The 24,387-nt window shown below is 35.8% G+C and overlaps 1 protein-coding gene across 1 annotated transcript in view; it reads left to right on the top strand.

Annotated features, from left to right (window-relative positions):
• ZCCHC7 (zinc finger CCHC-type containing 7) overlaps window positions 1–24,387 on the top strand; it is a 150,690-nt gene that overhangs the window by 116,048 nt on the left and 10,255 nt on the right. The gene's annotated exons all lie outside the window — the stretch shown is intronic.

Genomic DNA, 24,387 nt, shown 5'->3' with positions numbered 1-24,387 from the left:
CCAACTTTCTGAATTCTGTTTCTTTGCACTTAGTGACTTATAAATAGACTAATGTTCTGAAAACCTGACCTAAATTACTATGTATTTTAAATAGCTGTAAAGCTATGCTGAAAAAGGTATTCTTGCGGTATTGTGATAAATTCAATAAAAAGAAGGGAATTCTTGATGAACTCAAGGAGAAATGAGAGTATTGGATAGTAAATGGACAAATAAAATTACCAATCAAAGAGAATATTTGCACCTCAGGATTGAAATGAGATGTTCTCTCTTACTCTTTCCTCTTCCTCTCTTCTCTCTCTGTCTCTTTCATCCTCTTTCTCTTTATTTCTCTTCTCTTTCCCTTTCTTTTCCATTCTTCTCTCACTTTCTCTCTCCTTCTCTGTCTCTTTCTGTCTCTCTTCCCTCTTTTTTTCTTCCTGTTTCCCACTCTTATTTCTCTCTACCGCCCAGTCTGTCCCCATACTTATCTTCGACTGATCATGTTTGCAACAATGTACCTTCTTTCCTAAATAGGCGCAGTTCTCTTACTGGATCCCTCACTCACTCAAACACACACACACACACACACACACACACACTCACGGACGCACACAACCATTTTTCTCCATTCCAATTCGGATCCTATAAATCAATTGCTCTGTGAAATATCTGTGAAAAAAATTCAGGTGCTCAGGCATGAAAATGTGCCACTCAAACACTATACTTTTCCACACACACTGAAAAAAAATTAGAGGGAACATTGCCCCAGACTTCCCTGTTACTACTCCAAAGCAGATTTTAAGATTACAAAAGGTTCTGGGATAAAAGGGGAGGAAAATTATCATCATTCCCTTTTTATCAGTATGACTTCTTCATTAGTGTATTAAGTGAATACATTGGGGAAATTTTCATATTATTTATTTTTGCTTGTTGATCACTTGTTTCTAAGGTTTGGTATACAATACAACCAATTTCGTTGTATTTAAGTACAATGACAATAAAGATTATACTTATACAATACCACAAGTGTCGCTTTATGTATCAAATGTAGTTGCTGACTACAAAAGCTCCTAATAATAGCAGCAGCAGCAGCAGCAGCAACAACAACAACAATCGTGATTTTTTATTTGTCTTGTTTATAATGGACTTAGAAATATTTGCTTTCTTCTTGTGCCAGTCGTGTTTTAAAGGCTAATTTATCTGTATCTCACTGTGGCAGAATGAATGAAGATGCACAATGAAGACTGCTAGCATTGAGACAGTTATATTTTTTAATCTGTATTTGGATGACTGTCAAATTTGCACTTATGTTCCCTGATCCAACAGGTGATACATATATCAGAATTAGTTAACCCGCATGGATCTCCTAAACCAGATAAGAGTTATTGTGTCTAAAATGATGCCAAATTATTGGTTTTAAAAATCAAGATTTTCAAAACATGGTCAGTATTAGAGTAGTCTTTTCACTATTCCTATCATGTTCAGATTAATGACTTCCTCTCAATTATTACACCTGTTCCAATTTTGTCAAGCTACCTTGATTGTCAATTTTTACATCCTTGTTAACATTTGCAAATCTATATGAAATTATTAAAGTAATAGAACGATAATGTGATGCAAAACATTAAAAAATAATGGTTAATTCAGCACACTGAGTTTAAAATTCCCATTTGTTCAAATAAACCCCAATCTTTTCTTAGTATTTTGGGACAGAGCTTCATTTTTTTCTATGACTTTTTGAAAAAGATATGGTTACTTTTTTAAAAAAAAAATTCTTTAAGTTGCAAACAAGTTCTTTTATTGTGACTGATGGGAATTAAGAGAACTTGCAATTTAGTTTGATAAAGTATGTCTCCATTATTTTCAGTGAAATAGCAATAAGCTACTGCATTTTTAGCTGTCAGAAAGATAAATATTTGTTCTCAACTAAATTATGTGCAAAACAGTATTGAATACATTTCAATAAGCCTTCAGGCTTAATATTTTAGAAGGATTTAGTATTATTCTTGACTGTAAATAAGACCTTGAAGTTAGTGAGGTAGTAATTAGTAACATAAAGTCTTATGTTCATGGATATAGGTTGGTTGTGTTAATATTTTGGGTTACCCTTAAGATGAAAGTACAACATGTAACAAGGAATTTATGGCGTAAAAATGAGTAGCATTAAATATTTTAGTTGAATATATTTAAGATACATATCTTGCGATTTTAAAACATGTCAGCTAGATCTGAATTTTTGCATACTACTGTATTTTTTGGAGTATAAGATGCACCAAGGTTTTGAAGAGGCAATTTTTAAAAAAAAAAAGTTTTTGCAGTCTGCAAACCCCCCAAAAATGCCCCGTTTTTCACAAAAACAGGCCCGTTTTTTGTCAAAAAAGGGCATTAGGAAGCTTGGGGCTGGGGGGGCAAAACTGAGTAAAAAACGGCCCGTTCTTTGCTCATTTCTGCCCTCCCCAGCCCCCAGGAGTTCTTTGAAAGCCTCCTACAAGCTACGCACAGCCATTTTGGTGAAGAGGCAGGATCTTTGGATGCAAAAAAAAAATATGCTGTATTCAGTGTATAAGACGCACCCAGATTTTCAGCCTCTTTTTTGAAGGAAAAAGGTGTGTCTTATACTCCAAAAAATATGGTAGTTTTTAATATTAAAAAAGACCTTTTTTACATTAAGTAAGCCACTGAATCTATAACTCAACTGAGATATTTCTATTGCTTTCAGTTCAGAATCACTTCCTGATGTTGTGAAGGATTGTCAAAATGACATCAAGAAAGTCTGGCTTCAAATAGTTGCTTAATCATGAAGGTCCTAATGCCCGGGACAAGATCTACAAAGGCATCATTGCGAGTTGCTATTAGGTTTTTTTTTGTTTTTGTTTTTTGTTTTAAACAGACAATCCAGCTTTCTGGCTATCTCAACAATACTTTTTGCAGAATGTAAAAAATTTCTGTTCCTGGTTTCCTCCCAGTTTTTTTATTCAGATAACACAATGGTTCCCAACGTGGGGCCCATGCCCACGGGGGGGGTTGATTTTTAATGGGAGAAATTTGAACCTTGTTTAAACCAAGCTAATGGCCTTTTAAGCTTCCTCCCCATGAGTAGAATTCACTTTTTGAGTAAAGTAAGAATTATATATCGGGGAGGTGGGGAAGGTACCAGGATTTTAGAGATGCTTAGGTGGGGCATGGCCAAGAAAAGGTTGGGAACTACTGAGATAACACTATTTACAGGCATATATATAGGAGAAACTGAACCCCGGAATCAGACAATTTGCCCCATGTGACTCGTTTCTGCCAAGTCGCCACAGGACAATTTACTGCAGCCAATTTGCCATGGGACAACTCACTGCAGGACAATTCAAGGCGGGATAACTCAAGAGAGGGACAAGTGAAGTCTCCATGCTCTGCCTCACCCCAGCCTCAAGGACTCCTACCTTGAGAGGTTTAAATCTAAAGCAAGACAAGAAGGCCCATTGCAAATTACATGTCCCTCACTTGACTTATCCTGCATTGAATTGTCCCGTGGCGAATTGGCTGTGGTGAGTTGCCCTAGACCCACTGCATCCTCTCACAACACTAGTAAATGAGCAGATACAGGAAGTTCCTGTGATTGTACAGTTGAAGTCTTCAGAATAAACATCACATAGGGTTTTGTGGCCAAATATAAAATGACAGCATTTTTTCCCCATCTTGCTGTAAAGTAATGCCAACACTATAATTGTTTGCAGGATATTTTGCATAAGAATAAGACCTTACTGGGTATCAGTTAAAGAAACTGTCACAATCACATCATACAAAAAATAGCACTGACATTTTTTTTCCTTCTTAATTTTTCCTTCTTACCCTTCTTGGTAATATAGGTAGTCCTCGACTACAACAGTTCATTTAGTGACCATTCAGTTACAATGGTTTTGTAACCTCACTTACAATGAAAAAAGTTACTTATGACCATTTTTCACACTTACGACCATTGCAGCACCCCCAAGGTCACATGATCAAAATTCGGATACTTGGCAACCGGTTCATATTTATGATGGTTGTAGCATCCTGAGGTCACGTGAACAGCTTTTGCAACTTTCTGACAAGCAAAGTCAAAGGGGAAACCAGATTCACTTAACAGTTATGTTTCCAACTTAACAACTGCAGTGACTCACTTAACACCTGTTGCTAGAAAGGCCGTAAAACAAGGCAAAACTCACTTAACAAATGTCTCACTTAACATAAATTTTGGGTTCAATTGTGGTCATAAGTCAAGGACTACCTGTGTTACCAAAATATAAATTAAGTATTATTGCTCTTTCTGTGCTGGGTGAAGAAAAATGGAAGACATAGTTGTGGCAAGGAAGAAGAATAAGTGAAGAAGCTTACAAAGTAAGGGAATTGGTATTAAGTGTCATAAATTGGATGAGGATGGAAGAAGAGATATCTGGGAGGTTTTAATGGTGGCTCATACTCTGCTTTCTGCACTTACAAACCAGCCTTGAGTTCAGAGGGACTTCAAACATCTATGGTTAGTTCTTATTAAATGAAACCTCAAATAAGCTGAAGTCCTTTTCTCCAAATAATAGCTTCTAAATTTGTTTTTCTTTATTTTCATTGATGGCTGAGAGGGATTTCTAACACAGATACTTCACCATTGTCTCATGTTGAGAAAGCATTTTTTTCACAGCAAAGATGCAATATCACATACAAGCTTGTGTTGATCCCCAAACAAAGTATCTTTTTGATTTGAGAAAGCTAACTAAATCACTTGAAAGGAGTATTTTGGCCAAAGTGCTTCGTTTTACTACCCATTATTATTATTTTGATTAATAGCTAGTAGCAAAAAGAAAAGTGCCTACTTGCAGCTGCTTCTTTCTCTTGTAGGTTGTATGCCCTAAATTGTGGTCATAGATCCCCCCTGCCCACAGAGAAAGAATTTATATTCACAGAAGGAACACTCTGACATAGAAAAAAGCATTTTAATATATAGGTTTCCTCTGAGAATGGATTAAGAATTTGGATCCAGAGCCTTATGTCAACAAGATTTCTCATGAATTCTGGTCTTTTTCTGTAAACAGGAGTCCTGTTAACCTTACATTCAGTGGATGTCCTCTCTAATTGAAAGGGGAGAGTAATTTGCTAACTACTCATTTTTTTGAGATCTTATATTATTTTACATGTTCTTAAAGAGTTCCTTAATTCTCCATAGCTCATCTTTAGGGTTGCAACAGAAAACTAATATTGTAAGTACTCTTTCTGTAAACAAAATTCTTAAATTGCAGATCAAAATTGTTTTATTTTACAGTAAGTTATAATGTTTCCACTTAATTTTGTGTGAATATCAGAGGTGGGTTCCCATTTTCTTTATTACTGGTTCAGGCGCTTTCCCGCTCGCACATGCACAGAAGCGGGTGGGCGGAACCTCCTGCTGCCGCAACTGCTGATCCGGGCAGCAACCCACCTCTGGTGTATACGTAAGTATTTATGACATTTACACAGTTCATTAAAAAATAAAAGTTCAAAGTATTTTACAATAAAATCATTTATTGGTAAATTAAACTTTGACCAACTCCAGAGTTGAAGATTTCTTGTTACATATAAGTAGATCCAAAGCTGTTTTATGGGAAAAAAATGTCCCATGGTTTTTCTTTGTATAAATGCAAGTGGAAGTTTGGAAAAGGATAAATCAATTCCTAGAGATATTTACAAGTATTTACCCTTTTATTCCCCAATGAACTTGTGAACATCAGATGTCACATTTCTATTCTTTGGTGTTTTATTAAGTTCAGAACAGTGGTGGGTTTCAAAAAATTTTAGAACCTCTTCTCTAGGTATGGCCTGCTTTGTGGGAGTGGCTTGCCGGCCATGTGACTGGGTGGGAGTGGCTTGCCGGCCATGTGACTGGGTGGGCGTGGCCAACTTGTAAAATGTGATGAAACTCACTTAACAACGCTCTTGCTTAGCAACCAAAATGTTGGCTCAGAAACTCTGGCATTTGAAGCACGCAAGTTTTAAAACTGTCAAGTTACAAGACCCTTGCAACCCTCACCCTTTAGGAAAAAAAACCCCAGGGCTGTTCAAACTTGACAGCTTTAAGACTTGTGGACTTCAACTCCCAGAATTCCTCCTCTCCCTCTTCATCTTGATGATGTGTGGACGGGTGAGGGGAGGGAGCTGGAACCGGTTCTAAACGGCATTGTAGATTTGTGGAACCGCTTCTATAGAAGAGGTTACAACTGGCAGGAACCACCCCTGGTTCAGAATTATCTGTTTCTAATTAGAAGCATGTTTGCTTTTTGAATATATTATTCCTTTTTGTTGAGAAAGTTGACTCCTCTCTATCTTAGCAAACTTAAAGCTATAGATCAGTGATGACGAACCTTTTTGGCACTGAGTGCCCAAACTGGAATGTGCATGCATGCGTGTGTGCCGGAGCACCGGAAGACCAAAAATCAGCTGGCCATTGCATGCATGCCTGTTTTTTGGCCATTTTTTTTACTGTTTTCCAGGCCGTTTTCAGACTGTTTTCTGGCACCCACAAAGACCAGCTGGCTGGTGAGTATGTGCATCCTGGAAACCAGAAGAGCAGCTGGCAATAATGCGTGTGCCCATAGAGAGAGCTCTGTGTGCCACCTCTGGCACACATGCAATAGGTTCATCATCACGGCTATAATATCCATAAATTGTGTGGGTATACAGTATTTACCCAAATCTGATTTCGCATTTTTTCTATATAAAAATTTAGATATATATGAGTCTACATTAGATAATCAATGAAATTATATGTACATTCATATAAACATTTGAGAGGAACTGGAATAGAAGATCTGAAATATAATTGGTATAGGCTAAGTATTCCAAATCACTTAATCAAGAATATTCATCCTTTTTGCCATATGCAACATGTGATTTGCAGTTATCTTTTCTACCCTGCATATAAGTACCCACCTCTAGATGAAAAAGTCTATATGCATGAATATTCCCATCTTCTCTGAAAGATTAGAAAGTATAGTGTAAAAACAATTCAAACACAGTAACTTTTAAAAAGGAATAGCAAGGTTTTAAAAAAATTGTCCCATTGTTAAAAATGGTCCAGAGCTGGTAAAAAAGCAGTATGAATTTAATGAGGAGAAAGTATTGATATAGAAGTTGGTTTGGTGTAGTACAGACATTTCCAATCTGTGGCCCCATAAAGTAATTTATTTGTAATAAAAATATAAAAAGTAAAGGAAGTTTGTTATTTATATACAGTATATTAACTATATTACGGGTATATATTTTATATGCGACCCAAGAAAATTACTCTTCATCAATGTAGCCCAGACTAGCCAAGAGCTTGGACACACCTGGTATAGTGGTTAAGGCACCTGACTAGAAACGAGGAAAATTAATTCTGTTATGGCCTTATGCATGGATCACTTTGGGCCAGTCACTGTATCTCAGCCCAGTTAATAAACTGAAACGAAGTCTACAGAAAGTGTAAAATCATGGATATCGCAGACTGAATAAAAAATCAAATTATACAAATAGATCAGCTGAGAGTATTGACAGACAATTGCCAAACTAGCTTTCATAGCTTCAGTGAATCTATATGGACATTACCTCAGTGTGGAGTTCACATTGTAATGAAAAGAATTCATCCAAAAAGAAACAAAAGGTATTAATTACATTGAAGCTGCTAATTTTAGTAGAATGAATGTAATGCATGCTTACATACTTTCCAAACTTTGTTTGCTTCCAGTCTCATGCAGTGAAAAGAAGTAGTAAAAGAAATGAGCATACATTTCATACCCTGAAATGTCCATACCACGTGGATGGGTATAATGGCACCAAGAAGAAAAATGGCCAGGGGTTTTCAAAATACATCTAGGCCTGCTAGTTGAGCACTTCTATTAGCCAGTTCAATTTTAGCATGATATATGGTAAAATAATACATGCTGTTATTCTATGCATACATTTTCCAATTGCTGAATATATAGCATTTTTTTCTTTTAGCCCGTGCTTCACATTCTACAGCTTTTAATTTTCCTATGTCCTGTTTTATATTAGTATTACAAATGTAATATTTAGAAGTCATGTAGACACATGCCTATTTTTCACACAAGCTGAAAATATAAACAGAAGTGCAAGAAAATCATTGATTTTGGACAATAGGATGTTTGCTTTTATCTTCCATCTACACAATTCCAACTTGACTTTTTTTTTCTTCCTGGACTCATATGTATCATAACTGCAGGTTATTTTATTGAAATTTCATTAAATTCGTTGGTAACTTCTGCAGTTTTAGATGCAATTTGTAAAACATATTGCACATATTTACCCAGCTGTAGTTTATGAATATGACTTATGAAACAGATCGCTGATCTGAAATGCAACATTTCATTTTAAATTAAAAATTCACACACAAAATAAACTAGTAGCTCAAGTAGGAAATTAAACAAAGAAAAGGAAAAATAGTATTTTATCCATTCTGATTTTGTTTCTTTACCTCTCGCTAATCTCCATTTATTTATTAATATTTAAGTTTTCACAGTTACCAAAAATGCTTTCAGGTGTAATATTTCTCAGTGATACCAAAAATTGCAAATTTAAACATAATAAAAATCTAGTTTCTGGTCCATTAAACCTATTTTAAAATGGGGTTTCATTATTTGCTTCCAGATGAGGTTGCCCATTATTTGTTCATCTCATGGAAAAAGCAAGATAATGGCCAGTGCCAAGAGGTGCACGCCACCAGTATCACAACATGCCTCTTGCAGAAATAAAGTATGATTCTGTTCAAGACTTAAATTGAATTCCCAAGGAAGGTGTAGCCACCAAGGGGACTCTCATGTCACTCTAATCTTCTAATGGAAGCTAAGTTCTCCTCTTATAAAGCCCTTGTAAGTCTTTCAGTATCATCTGTTCTCTTAATGTACGTAATTCTAATGCCAGTGAAGGAAGTTACATTAACCAGCACAATGTAAACCGACTGCAAGCAAATGTCCATGTAAATCTTGTTACGATATAAAGCAATATTTGACAGTTTATTTAGATGAATAGATCTCTAGCTGGATTATTCCACAGCAAAAGGAATTTAGAGTCCTCTTTTAATGGACCCCTTTGGCCTCTTCTTTTACCTACTTTAGACCTTTGAACAACAATAAATGAACTGTTTCCAATTTTAAAATCTTTGCTGGAGAATATCTCCCTTGATGGATCCTATTCTAATTGAGGATTGATTCATCAATTTCATATTTTAAATAAAAGCAAGTTCAAAAATGGCTGACTGTCCCTTCCCACCAGGACTTTTTCTATGTTAGGTGTCCGTAGCAACTGCCTCTATAGCCAGGTTCTTCTTTTGGTTTTATTCTGGTCTCTTAGTCTTAACCTTGGCCAAATACTTAACATGCTGCTTTATGCTTTTTAATTTGATCTAATATATTGCAAGCCTCACCTCATTCACTGGAAGGTCTGATGCCACTGGAATGGCATCAGCCCTTCCAATGACTGGAATTTGTTGGGTTCATCAAAACAATGTTTTCTTTTCTTTGCACATTGCTCTGGTTTTTTTCAGGAAATGTTTGGATTCATTTTCATGAGAAAGCATATAACAGTTCTTTTTTATATATATACAACTTGTACAGCAATTAAAATGGTTTTTTTCATCCACAATTCAAATCAATTAATTTTTAGTTTATTTGTAGAAAAACACATAGAGAAGTCTTTCATATTGACTCCCAATTATATGAGTTGTGATTTTTAAATTGGCTTGAAAGTCTTTTTCCAATCATAAAGGTAAAGATTCCCCTCGCACATATGTGCTAGTCGTTCCTGACTCTAGGGGCTAGTGCTCATCTCCGTTTCAAAGCCAAAGAGCCAGCGCTGTCCGAAGACATCTCTGTGGTCATGGAGCCGGCATGAGATTAAGTGAGATTAAGGCAGAGAAGTGGATTGGGCTGGTGGGGGGGGGGGGCAGCTAACATTTTAAAAGAATTAAATATTTAATTTATTACAGTTACTAAATACAATTAATGTTATGGCTGACAAAGACAGAAAAGCAAGGTCAGGTTGAATTACTAATTGTTTGGAAGATCACAGGAAAATAGTAACATTGTTGGCTAGGCTAGGAAGTTAAAGCAAATCTCACAAAAAGAGAGAATGCAAGGGAAAACATCTTCCATGTTGTTTCTGCAAAAACTATTCTACAAATACATCAGCAGAAGTTGAGCTCAACTTGAAGAAATTGCCTTTAATACAATTATTCTCCATGCATTTAATAATTTTCATTTTATGTAGAAATAGTGCAGATATTTAATAGTCCTCTTGCCATGGGCAGAATGCTTGCTCTTTTGATTTTTCTATTAGCAGTCACACCAGACATCTTTCTGGCAGCTGTTTGTTAAAATCTGCACTGTATCCAGATACTGAAATTCTAGTTAAGCAGAGAGCTTCAACTTCTGAAACAGCATTTGAAAGTTATGCTACAACTTGGATTCATGAATACTCATAGTTGTTACCTGCACCCACTGTAATATGTACTATGTGGTAACCTGCTTAAGATAGTACACTATTAATCTTGAAAGCCCCTGGGCCTCTCCCATCAAAAGGCAGAGCATTTTGGCTTTGTCCCCTTCCAGAAATCATAAAGTTGCAGAAATCCTCCTTTCTTTAAAAACAAAACAAAAAAAATGCAGCCCTTAGCTATTCAGCATCTCTTATCTTAAACCATCAGTATTTATTGACAACATGAATTCCAAATGCGGTTTGCGCAAAAATCATGCTAATGTTCATAGATATTTTTTGTCAAAAAAGACAGGGATTCTTCATTAGCCCAAAAGCATCTCTGTAATTTTGTGATCCTAAAATGGCTACTGAGTTTGGAAGTAAGCTGACTTATTTCTAGTTCAGCTGTGTGTAACGTGAAATGCAAAAAAAGAAAAAAAAAGGTAATGTTTTTAGCAGCAGTGAAGCTCAGCTAAGCTTGTGGGCAAGACACAAACTTCCCTCTTTGGAGGGAACTCTTGCTTTAGAGGAGGTCCTTAAGGGGAATGCTGGCCTGATTTGCAAGAAATGAAATCAGTAAGAATACTGTTTTCCGTCTTCACTTTAAACATTGTGTGTTCGAGACATCTTTAGTGATTTTTATTACAGTACCGCCACCATAAAACCACCTTCTAAACTATGAAACTGAAATAATATTTGATTGCTACAGGATCAGTAATAGTGAAATGTGTTTTTGTTTTTGTTTTGCAGTTCTGGTGGGAAAATAGCACTGATTGGCTAATTGTCTGGCTGTACAGTTATGGGCCACCTGACTCCCAACCTCTCTGGGCTACTTGCAATTAAAAATATGAAATACAAAACAATAAAGAATCATGTATGGTCCTAATATATATATATAGATAATAAATAATCATCAAACCTATCCATCGGGTATCAACTTTCACTCTGTTCCAGACCTGGGAGAAAGTAGCCACATCTTTAATAGTTTCCTGAATGTCATAGGAGACATCTGGACTTTGGGAGGGAGGAGGGGAGTATCATTCTAGAGGACACACATGTTTCAGTAAAGGCATACTTTCTGGATTTACAAGTTGACCCAGAGACTGCCCATTCTGCCCAATTACACTAGACTTCCTGTGTCCAGCATGTTATACAAGTTCCATGTCTTAATTGGTGTGAAGGCCACTGACAGATATTGTGCTTATCAAACTACATCTATTTGTGTGTGTGTGTGTGTGTTTGTTTGTTTGTTTGTTTCTTCATACAATTTATGTATGTAGGGCTGTCTGGGTAGAGGCAGTGATTCTGGGTTAAAGCAATAATTTAAAAAGTGCAATTAATAAATGCCTGAGTTGCAAACAGCAATTCCCACTTAACAGTAAAACTTATCTGATGGCACAACTCACTTAACTTCATAGCCTAAGTGCCTTTTGGAAGGATTGGAGATGAAAAAGATAGGAAATATTCTCAATTCTGTCTGATGTATTAATTCTTTTGTTAATTGGCACATTGAAGAGGGAATGATTGTGAAAATAGTTTATTACTATTTACCTGGTGTTTTTCAGGTGTATTTACCTGGTGTTCTTCTTAATGAAATGAAAGACTGTTGTCATTGCTATATGCCAATTCTACTTTTAAGTTTACTTCAGATTTATGGATTGCTTCCCAAGCAGTCATTAAAAATTTATAGTCTCGTAACTCTATGTCCTCTATTTTTTTTTCTGTGCTGAATCAGTGTTCAGTAGTTTGCCTTGATATATTCCACTATTTATATAATTTCTGATCTATGTTGCTTCTTCCTGAATTAGATGATTAACTCTTAATGATTACTTTTGGAAAGTCAGAAAATACTTTCATTTGGTAGCTTTCAAAAATATGTTTTCAATACTGTCATTCTTACAGAAATGCCTGCTTTGATTCTGATGGAAAACATTGATTATTTTTTAGAAATAGTTTATAGTATTATGTATTCCAATTTTTTGAAATTTATTTATTTCTAATTTTAAATATTGTGTGTATTGATACAAAGATATATAGATCCATTTTATTCAATATGGGCTCATTTCATGATTTTAGGCTTCATATTAGTTGACTTCTGAGAGAAACAAGATGTTAGACCAGATAAGCATTTAGCTAGTGCTATTAGATTATCAGGTGGTTTTCCTTATATATTTATTTGTTTATTTGTTAAATTTATTTGCCAACTATCACGGCATGGGGCTACTCTTAAGTGGCTTACAATAATAAAAAAAAAGAAAATGAAGCAGTGTAAATAGAACAGAAGTAAAATAATAGAAAAATAATCATAGATAGTCACAGCTGGATGGGTCGAGAGAGATAGACAGTGTAGATAGATAAGGCTCTACTCTAAATCATTACAATTTTTTGGCCATACAAAGTGAGTCACCATGGGTCACTATTTTTCTATCCATATGAGGTAGAATAAATTTGCCACTTATCTTGAACAAATGTCTCTTTCTCTTTGAAAGAATCTTGTGCTTGCTTTATATTTATGAAATTCCAATTTACTCCTAACAAAGCAAGTGGAATATTTCTATTTATTTTAGTATTCAAAGGATATTGAAGTCTTCCAAGACCAAAAGCCTGGCTTTGTGTTAGGTGAGACTATGGTGGCAAATTTTTGAATATGACATTTATTTTGTTTATTATGAAACAGTAATGGAGCATTCTATTCTTCTACTTGAACCTACTAATACAGCCAAGAAAGAAAATCCATCCCATATTCTGCTGCATCTCTTGATGTGATTAAAGGCCAGGTGGTTAAAATTATAGGCACACTTAATGTGGGTTTACAAAGGAGACATATTTATCAGGATTATTAATTATAGAATTGCCTTTATAGAATTGCTGAGTAGATTGGCATATGGAATATCCACCATATTTCCTTTTGTGGATTAGATCTGCTTTGAAATTATTTATATTTATTATATAAGTTACCTATATTGAATAGTACAGCCTAAGTGTAACATAACATGGATTGGATGACTTTAATTATGCCATAAGAGGGCTATTTTTAAGAATAAAACACAGAAATGTAAAAAAAAAATCAATTTTAATTTTTTGCACCTGTTACTTTCATTCAGTTATTTTTCCCTAACTGTGAACAAATATGTTAACACACAGTTCCCTTTTATTAAAAAATGCAAATGCTTTTCATATTATGGGTTATTTTTGTCATTTCCTGCATAATAAAAATATGGCTAAGTGCAAGGTTTCAAAAACTAGAAATATACTTGGGATTTGCCTAACTGCTCAGTACATTATAGCCAAATATTTTCATCATGTTCATCTGTCACTTTTCAAGGCATTGTAGGAACATTTGTGCAGCTAATTTATAAGTGTGTGTGCATAAATGCTAATATTTTAGGAAGATTCTAAATATAATTACAATTACAATTGAACTTGTGTTCCGATATAAAGGATGTTAGTTTCCTTCATAAACCTATCTTTCCTTTCTCTCATCCATATTTCCAATCAACATCAAAGCTCATAGTCCATTTTTTCCATCCTCTTAGTTAAAAAGGGTTCTTTGTGAGCCAGGCCATTTGTCCATCATTGTTTGAGGTCCAAACATTGGCAAAACGCTCTGTCACTGATCCAGATTGTTGTGAATGGCAGCTCCACACTGACAATTGCAAGTGGCGCCTAGAAATATTCCTGAGAGGATTATTTAACCTTTCAATTTAGGGGGCACAAAGCCCGGCTGATTAATGAACTTTCTGATGGATGCTGATAAGCGGATCTGTTTCTTTATTTCCTCTAAAAGTGATTTTTCCTTCTTCCCCATATTACTATAATCTTGAACATAAAATGTGGCAAATAGATTAAAAAAAAACCAGCACCGGAGTTTATCTGGTTGGCAAACTGGAGGAGCTAAATTAAAATTGGTAATGAAAGCAGCGGCTGAGCCCCCGTGTATGTTTCTTTTTAAAAAAAAAAATGTGGTATGTATTTTGAAGAGACTTCCTCTCCTCTTTGCTTGGTAGTGACTTTGCTTTTGGTACACAGTCTGGACTGGGTTTCTGTTATCCACCCTCCCACCCACCCACCCCCAAAAAATGAGTTGTGTTATCTGGATGACTGCAGACACATATGCATCCCCCTTTCTCACTGCATGGGCAGACAAGGTCGATAGCATTACAAGGTATTTGTGGCAGTGCTTGTTTCAGTTTTCAGAACTGCCAGTTTCCAGCCAGATTTGAATTACAAAAGAAGAAGCTGGCATGAAAATTGAAAGGGTTTATCGGCTAGTCTGAAGCCTCATAGCACATTGCTTATTTATGCAGTCCATTTGCTCTAGGAATGTTTTTTTTTAAAGAGGGGGAAATACATTTTTTAATAAGGTCATAAAGACCCAGATATGTTTAAGATGGCAAAATAAAATATAGATAGATACCTGCATCTTTCCAGGAAATGATTTCACTTAATGTTGCACATTAATTTAGAAGAGCATTTATGTTGCTGTCATAAATGTGAACGTTTAGTTTGGGGGTACAGGTCATCTCTAAGGATTAAGGCGGATACCTCAGCTACTTGACTTACTATTTAAAATAGAAAAAAAGTTCGCAGTTCCATAAGAAATGATTGAAATTGTAATGTCCCGCCTTGTTTAAATAATTCTTTCATTCCACATGAAATAGCTATGCAACATTGAATTGGTGGCATGCTCTTTAGGGAAAAATAAAGTTTTGTTTCGTTTTATCATTAAGATTTAAGATTAGCAATATAGAAGTGTTTACGGATGGATGGATGGATGAATGGATGGATGGATGGATGGATGGATGGGTGGATGGATGGGTGGATGGATAGTGTTCTAGAGCCTGACTTATAAATACAAATTACATAACATTTCACTGTAAGAATTGATTATGAATTAGAAGACTTTTAAGATCTAATATTTGTATGATATGGGTGAGAAATATTTTTTTCATTTATTTTATTTCCGAATTTTACATTTGGAATTCCAGTTAGAAATTCTGCCAAATCAAAATTTACCACAGTAAAAAATTGGGAGAGGCCATAGAAATAGATTTCACTCTGACATTTAGATATACATATTTAAATATTTTGCTCTGTAATCTATCCTGCTGGGAATCACAATTAAATAGAATTATTACCATGTTCCATTTTCCTATCAAAGTTGACATTATGAATATAATTTGCAGGAGAAAAAATTGAGAGGTTTTTTTTTTGGATTTCAATATTAAAATAATATAGTCTATATTAAATTAGTTTAACCACCAGTATTTTAAATACTCTTGTCTGAAATTAAGATGGTTAAACCTCACATTTCCTCAACAGGTGTTTATTAAAGTTCCATAAGCTCTGATGAGGCTACCACTTGATTTTTACTTTAAAAAAAAAAGCAGCATCAGAGGGGCCATTCTGCTCTATTATGTATATAATACATATGTTTTTAAAAAAAATATATGCCCAAGTAAAGAATTATTTAATAGAAAGGGAATCTCTGGAGTGTATGACATGTTTAACAATATACTCACAAACCGCATATATAATTATTGAGAAAAGGGTTTTATAGAGTTAAAAACTATAGAAATAAAAAGAATTATAAAAAAGAAAAAGATATGAAAAATTAAAAGAAAAAGTGAGAAGCAGTAAAAGTTAAGGAAAAAGAAAGAAAAATACTAGCTAAAGAAGTGACTTCTGCTCTTCCTTACAAGAGTTATAAACGTAATTATTACCATTTCTACTTTCAAAATTATATATCATGGTTCCCTTCTTCCCATAAAAAATATGGTATTTTTAATGAGTAAATCCTTACATTATCAGCAAAATGTCCTTAAAAGGTTTCCAAGATTTTGTAAAAATGGTTATTATTCCTTCCCTCATCAGACAAGTTTAACCCTAACCCTAACAGCAAGTTCTGTCATCTTCACAATCCATTCCTTCATGGTCAGTATTTCTATATTTTTTTCAATCTTGGTGCCCTCTTTCATGAGGGTATATATTATTTAATTCATTCATTCAAAGGAAGTAGATATAAACAAAGTCCATAAAATAACAAGTGTTCCTCTTGTTTAAAAACTTTTATAATATAAAAATTTGCTTTTTGCTCTAAGCTAATGTTTAAATTCTTGTAGTATTCCTTTTTTCTCTCTCTGTTAGTCACACTGTGGGTCATAGGAACATTTACCAGATGGTCCAATTGAAATGCTGCTCTAAAGATCTCTTTTAGCTTTTAAGGAATAATAATCCAAAATTAGAAAGTGCGGTTTGATCATTGTCTATTAAAGGCTATGATTGAGACTGCAAGCCTAATCTTCTTTCCTCGGCTCCTAGTACTATACTTCCAACATGCACAGCCCCTCTGGGTCTTGCAGGCTTGTGAGTAGCTCCTTTCTGGAGTATGTGTAGAATATCTATTCTATTTAAAAGATAATTAAAAAATAGATCTGTGAACATCTAGCAAAATGCTGTGGAAATAGTATACTTAGATTCCAATAAAGTATTCGACAAAGTAGAACAGAAACTACTTCTTGATAAGATAGAAAAATGTGAGATAGACAGCATCATCACCAGATGGATTTGTAACTGGCTGACAAACCATATTCAGCAAGTACTCCTTAATGATACTACATCCACATGGAGAGACAGAGGTGGGTTGCTACTGGTTTGCACCAGTCCGGGCGAACCGGTAGTGGAAATTGGGATTGGGTTGCTGAACCGGTAGAGACAGCAGGCTGACCACACCCCCGAACCAGTTCCCCAGTCGCCTATGTCGTTACCGGCATATATTTTAGTCTTTTTATTATGTTCTGCGCATGCAGAAAACAATTTACAGCCAACTGAGCATGCACAAGCAATGCATAGTGGGCGTGTGTGGGCGAAGTGCACACGAAGTGAACCGGCAGTAATGCTGGCAGCAACCCACCCCTATGGAGAGAAGTAAGCAATGGGGTACCACAAGGTTTTGTCTTAGGCACAGTATTCTTCAATATCTTCATAAATAACTTAGGGATTAGAAGAGGAACTCATCAGATTTGCAGATGACACTAAGCTGGCAGGAATAGCCAACAGCCCAAAAGACCAGCTCAGGATCCAAAAAGACCTTGAGAGACTTGAATAATGGGCCCTATGCAACAAAATGAAATTTAATTTGGAGAAAAGCAAGGTTTTCACCTAGGCAAAACCAAAGGTACAGATTAGGCAAAACCGACTCAAAAACAATAACTATGAGAGGGACCTTGAAGTCCTAGTGGATGATCACTTAAACATGAGCCACCAGTGTGTGGCAGCAGCCAAAAAAAGCGAATACAATCCTTGGTTGTATAAACAGAGGCATAGAATCAAAATCATGTGAAGTATTATTACCACTTTATAAAACCTTAGTAAGACCACACCTGGAATATTTCATCCAGTTTTGGTCAGCACACTACAAAAAAGATGTTGAGACTTTGGAAAAAGTGCACAGAAGAGCAACTAAGACGATTAAAGACCTGGAGACTAAAACATATGAAGAATGGTTGCAGGATTTGGGTTTGACTAGTCTGGAGAAAAGGAGGACTCGGGGGGGGGGGGGACATGATATTAGTATCAGTATTCCAGTATTTGAGGGGCTGCCACAAAGAAGAGGGAGACAACTTATTTTCCAAAGTATCAGAGGGCAATACAAGAAACAATGGATGGAAACTAATCAAGGAGAGATGCAACCTGGAATTAAGGAGAAACTTGCTAACAGTGAGGACAATTCACCAGTGGAAAAACTTGCCTTCAGAAGTTGTGGGTGCTACATCACTGGAGGTTTTCAAGAAAAGACTGGACAGCCCCTTGTCTGAAATTGTATAAGATCTCCTTCTTGAGCAGGGGGCTGGACTAGAAGACCTCTAAGATTCCTTCCAGCCTTAGTCAATTCAATTCCATTCTGTTCTTTTTAAGAATGTCTCTGAGAGAGATATTCAGCATCACTGTTGCAGTCTTTTGGCCAATCCAGAATAAGAACAATCATGCAAAAGTAGAAGTGAACAGCATAAAGCTCTGGGCCTACTTGGTTTATCACTAAATCAGTTCCTGAATATTTATTTGGCAAAGATTACAAGCTTTAGCTCAAAATGTGGCAATATTGGGTGTAACAACAGCTCAGTCAATATCTGTCAAATACAAATCATCGTTTAGTTTGAAATGGACTGATGTTAGTGCATAGTGCAAATTCTGTGATGGTGTGATCTGTGCAATGCAACATGATTCAGTTTTAATATCTTTTGTACCTCTAGGGGAAAATCTTATCTCCCACAGGATTATTACAGTATATACTCTCTAAGATTGCTGATGGCATAATATGAGGCAGGCCAACTTAAAAATTATGTGTTGCTTCATTGTTTAGATGGGTAAGGATAAGGAATTTGGCCAGTAGGATAAAAATAAAATGAAAACAAGAACAATCACCTCCAGGTTAGATGGTATCTGATAATTTAGCCAAGTCCATTTGACATTCGTAAACTAAATATTTAATAATTACTTTGGCTTTATCAAACCCCAATGATAATAAAGTTTCAGAGGAAATCCAATTAAGCCAATTAGAGTTCTACATAACTGTACCAAGTAGACCAGAGGTGAACAGCTATGGCCCCTTTACGGCCTGTTGACTTCAACTCCCAGAATTTCTGATCCAGGAATGTAGCCTGAATTAAACCCTAATAAGAATTAAAGTGTGACAGTCTGGGATGTCCTCGGGTGACTGCTTGATCATCCTAATACCTTGTTTTAACTCCTTTAGAACACATGATGCAAGGGAGACTGTTTCAGAATATTCCTTGGTTATATATATTTCATTTTCCCTGCATTGTTTAAATACTATTATTCTCATAATGGATTTTCCTGGTTGGGTAATTTCTTCAGGTGCTCTTCTCTAGAGAAATTTTAAAAATTATCTAGCCCTGGAATAGAGAAAATTAATCGTGTCTGTTTCTAGGTATGTGAGTTTCTACCATTGTTCTTGTGTTTTCCAAGATAATTCTTTAGTACAATGGTTCTCAACTTTTTCTTTACCACGGACTCCCTTTAAATATCTTTTGTGGCTATGGACTATGACCATGGACCACCAAGACAACTCAAGATCATAACATTTCTTCAAGTCTTCACAGACCCCCCTGGACTCCAGGGATGCACAGACTACAGGTTGAGAACCACTGCCTTAGTACATTAAGATGGTTGCCAGTTATTGTTGCTCAGGACAACAAACCTCTAACATAGGAGCTTTATTTTTTGCAGAATGCAACTAAAGGAGAACAGTCAGGGTTATAGCTTTTAATAGCTTATCTTTAGATTGGACAATCTAATATAGTATTGACTTCATATTTTGCATCTCAGCTGACTTACAAAATACATGGACTTTTCAAAATTTCCCAAGAATAATAGTAAGTAATGCTAGTACTCTGTAACAGAGATTAGTCACTTTTTTAGGAGAAGAAAGAGAAGAGTACCATATTTAATTCTTGTAAGATGTGTGGTCTTGCAAGAGTTTGGCTATGTTTAATTTTCTTACTCAGTTTGGAGTTTCTGCAGGTGCAGCCAACTAACTGTGTCCAACTGGCCACGGCCAACTCAGTACAACGAACTCCCCATGGCCAACTCACTGCAGGACAATGTAACAATTAAATTTAATAATTAAAAATAAATAAATAAATATTTTAATTTTTGTCATTCACACTTCATTCTATCTCTCATTTTGCATCCTTCCTTTAATGATTCTATGCCACCATTTCATTGATATTAGTGTAACTTTTGTCCTGCTGCAAGTTGGCTGTGACAAGTTGGCCATGGCGAATTAGTCTTCCTAGTGTTTTTCCACAAGTGCATTTTTTTTAATCGGCAAGTGTGGATCCATTGTTGGTAACCGGAGCTTACTCACTGGCTTGTCACATGTGGGTGATTGGCTCACCCAACCTGCTTTCATGCCTAACACATGACTAGTGCTCACAATCTCCTGGAGATTGGCAAAATACCAAGGTTTGCACAAGTTTCTATGTCAAAACATTAGGAACACCCGGGGTGGATGGGTGGGAGACTGTTCTTAATACTTTTTGAAGAGCTGAAGGTAGCGTAGTGAGTAGAACTGCATTTATACCGATGTGGTGGGATAAATTTTAGAGTGAGTTTTAGGTTTTTATATTTTAAAAAGTATATGTCTTTATCTTGTAATATTTGCAGTATACTGTACATATTGTAGGGCAGTAAGGTAGGAGTTTTTGGAAGCCACAAACAGTGGGGATACTGAAAACTTCACAAAGCAAACTCACTGATCCTTGTGTTGTGCAGTGCAGTGTAGCATAGTTTTTAAAAAGCAATCAAAACTGTGTTCTTTCAATGAATACTGTAGGAGTACAAGGAACTCCAGCACTGCTGTACCAAAGTAGATATTTATGGATCTAGTTAAGAAAAAATCTTTAATGGGAATATCTAAATAATATTTAGGAATCCAGAGAGAAAGCAAAATGCAAATAAGATAAATAAAACCACAGATTGATTTCTCACAACTGAAATTTTTTTTTAAAAAAAAAGAAATTGTCCATTTTGCACCGTACTATAATTCCACCCTGCCTTTTGTCCACATATGTAGCTGTAAGATAGTACGGTGGGGGGAGGGGGGCAACCCCAGGAATAAATAATATCTTTTAATTAGTGAAATTTAAATCAGATACATATCTTGAGAAGTAATGAGCTTCATAAAAAGGCCTTATTGGATCAAAGTCAGTTTAAGATAAGGGCATCTCAAGGTCACCGAGGGAGCTGCCCAGCAGGGCTATTTGCATAAAAAATTACTGTTAGAAATAGGCCAGCAAGGCAGCCCTGGCATTTTGATCTCTTGGCCTTTGTCATGGAGATTCCTTGCAGAGAAGGGAAGAAGGCCAGTGTCCCAGATAATGATTAACTGTTTTAATGGCATTCATTCATTCATTCACTCATTCTGCACTAACTACTCATGCAGAAAAAAGGGTTATGTAAAATGACATTAGAAGAAAATCATTTGTAATCGTTGCATCGGGGCTGCACTTTGAGGAGACATTAGGAGTAAATCCGTGGCGTGGTAGGCTTATGCTTTATCTTCTGATATTTACTGAGTTTACTGGTGCATGAAAAGCTTTCAGGAAGAATAGCAGATGGGATGGACCTTTTATAGGTAATGCTATCTACTGGGTTATTACTTCTATATATTGATAGTGAAGTAATCTTCAAAATATCACTCTACAAAATATAGATTATTTAAATGTTTTTAACAAAAAAAATCCCATAGCAGAGCTGCTGCTATCATTTTCTACCTATTAGATCAGAAACCTTAAATGCTTTTTAAAACCTGAAATAATTAGAATATAGTGAGCTTGACAACATATTATGCGGTTCTTTTTTCCTCTTTAGACTTTTGGACAGCTGTAGGGAGGTAATGCATAGTTAAACTGAATGGCAAGTATTCAGTTTAATTTGTCTCCTTAAATCTGACCTTTTCAGTTAAATAAACAAAAGGAAGTGTCCCACAGACATTTTTTGAGGTCATAAAGACACACATCCTTCTTTGCAGCCCAAAACTCCTTGAGGATTTTTGTGAGATTTGAAATGGAAAAAAACCTACTTTTCATAATGTTCTCATAAAACCCTTTTTGTTCTCATGTATTCTGCACTATTGGGTGCCAAACTAATATTTGGTGGAAGTGATTTCACCGGTCATTATTATCAGTTAATTATAATAAGCAACTCTGGGAGTCTATTCAAACAGTTCAAATATGGTGATTATTACATTCAAAAATAGATTCCGCAAATCTTGATGTTAATTGTTAAGGAATGGATATTAAATGATAGGTTTTTAATTGTATGATTGAGATCATTTTTAGGATATATTCATACCAGGATTTGCCCTCAGTCTTTCTCAGCATTAGGCTCTTCTGCAGTGAGTCCTTTCTTCTCATTTGGTGGCCAAAGTATTTGAGTTTTATCTTCAGGATCTGGCCTTCTAAAGAGCAGTCAAGGTTGATCTCCTCTAGGACTGACCAGTTTGATCACCTTGCAGCCCAAGGGACTCGCAGGAGTCTTCTCCAGCACCATAGTTCAAAGGCCTCAATTCTTCGGTGCTCAGCCTTTCTTATGGTCCAACTTTCACAGCCATACGTTGCAACTAGAAAAAACCATAAAATACTCTAGTGATTTATTTATTTATTCATTTTAAGCCGTGTTAGCTAAACCCAAGTTTTCTTTCTTCAGTTTCTATTGTGCAGTGAACATGTTTTAATGAAGATGTTTTTAAAGGCTTTTTATACCACAAAGTTCAACCTTTCTGTAGGTAGTGCTCTTCTCCTTGACTGTCAGGTTTCCCAAATTGCTAGAAGTGGTATTCCTTGCCATGTTTGAAGGAGGTAAGGGCAAGAATTCATCAGTGCCTTAAATCTAGATTTAGATACTTGGAGCAGGCGTTCTCAAACTTTGCAGTGCCTTAAAATAAATTAATATCTGTGACATCTCCCATGAATACAGGGAGTGCTCGACTTACAACAATTTGTTTAGCAACCATTCAGATTTACAGCAGCACTAAAAAAAAGTAACTTGCCTCCAGTCCTTGCACTTATGCTCATGCAATCAAAATTTGAGTGCTTGGCAACCAGCCATATGATTTACAAAGATTGCCATGTCCTGGTGCTCTGTGCAACTTTTCCAGCTTGCTTCCTACAAGCAGAGTCAGTAGGGGAAGCCTTAAAACCTACATGATTCATTTAATAAGTATAGTGATTTGTTTAACTCTGGAAAAGAAGGTCATAAAAGTGGGTGTAAGTCACTTGACATCTGCCTTGCCTATCAACAGAAAGTCTAGCCCCAAATATGGTTGTAAGTAAAACTAATGATTTCTAAAACATACAAACACAGAAACTACTACGCATATAGTAATAGAATGTTTAAACTTTATAAAGAAAAATATTTTCATTAGAATTAAACCAAAAATACCAATCAAATTAACAACTATTTGCTCATGAGTTTTCAATTTTGGGTAATTGCTGAAATCTGGATATTGTTTTTGAGACAGTCTATATTCTCATTCCACATATATTTTGAATTGATATTTGCTCTTTTGAAGAAACTTTAGAAAATCCTGACCAGTGGAAAGTCTTGCCCCCACAAAATGAAAGCAAATGTTGACAGCAATTGAGTCTTAGATGTTCATGCAATGAGGCTTGTTCATCCTGAACCAGAGCCTTGTAATATCATACTTTGGTCTTGTGGCAATTTATAAAATAAGAATCTAAGAGGAATACATTTTTACACTCAAATGTTATGCTATGGTTCTGTATGTTTTGTAGATTGAATATCTTATATTCCTTCCTCATCCTGTTTTCTCCACAACCACAGCCCTGTGAAGTAGCTGGGCTAAGAGAAAATGGCTAAAGTCACCCAGCTGTCAAACCAAACTAGCTCTCTATTTTTCTGATATTTTGCTTGCTATCTCTCCCTCCCTCCCTCCCTCCCTCCCTGTGTGTGTGTGTCTGTGTGTCTGTGTCTGTGTGTGTGTGTACAGATATATAGAGATATAGATATAAGAGCTGTGGTAGTGCAGTGATTAGAATGAAGTATTGCAGGTTAATTCTGCCGATGCCAGCCATTTGATCCTCACCAGTTCAAGGTTGACTCAGCCTTCCATCCTTCTGAAGTCAGTAAAATGAGGACCCAGATTGTTGGAGGCAATATATTGACATTGTAAACCATTTAGAGAGGGCTGTAAAGCACTGTTAAGTGATATATACCAGTAGCAAGTCTAAGTGCTATTGCTACTGATATGTATGTATGTATGTATGTATGTATGCATGCATGCATGTATGTCTACATATGTATGTTAAAACAACATTTAAGCTTGCACACATTCTGTCAACAAGTAGATTTGTACTCCTATGATGGTCATGTTGGATATCATGTTAAGAGTTTATATAC

Source organism: Thamnophis elegans, chromosome 3, assembly GCF_009769535.1.
Source record: "Thamnophis elegans isolate rThaEle1 chromosome 3, rThaEle1.pri, whole genome shotgun sequence".
Lineage (NCBI taxonomy): Eukaryota > Metazoa > Chordata > Lepidosauria > Squamata > Colubridae > Thamnophis > Thamnophis elegans.
This window is presented reverse-complemented; position numbering and strand designations above follow the sequence as displayed.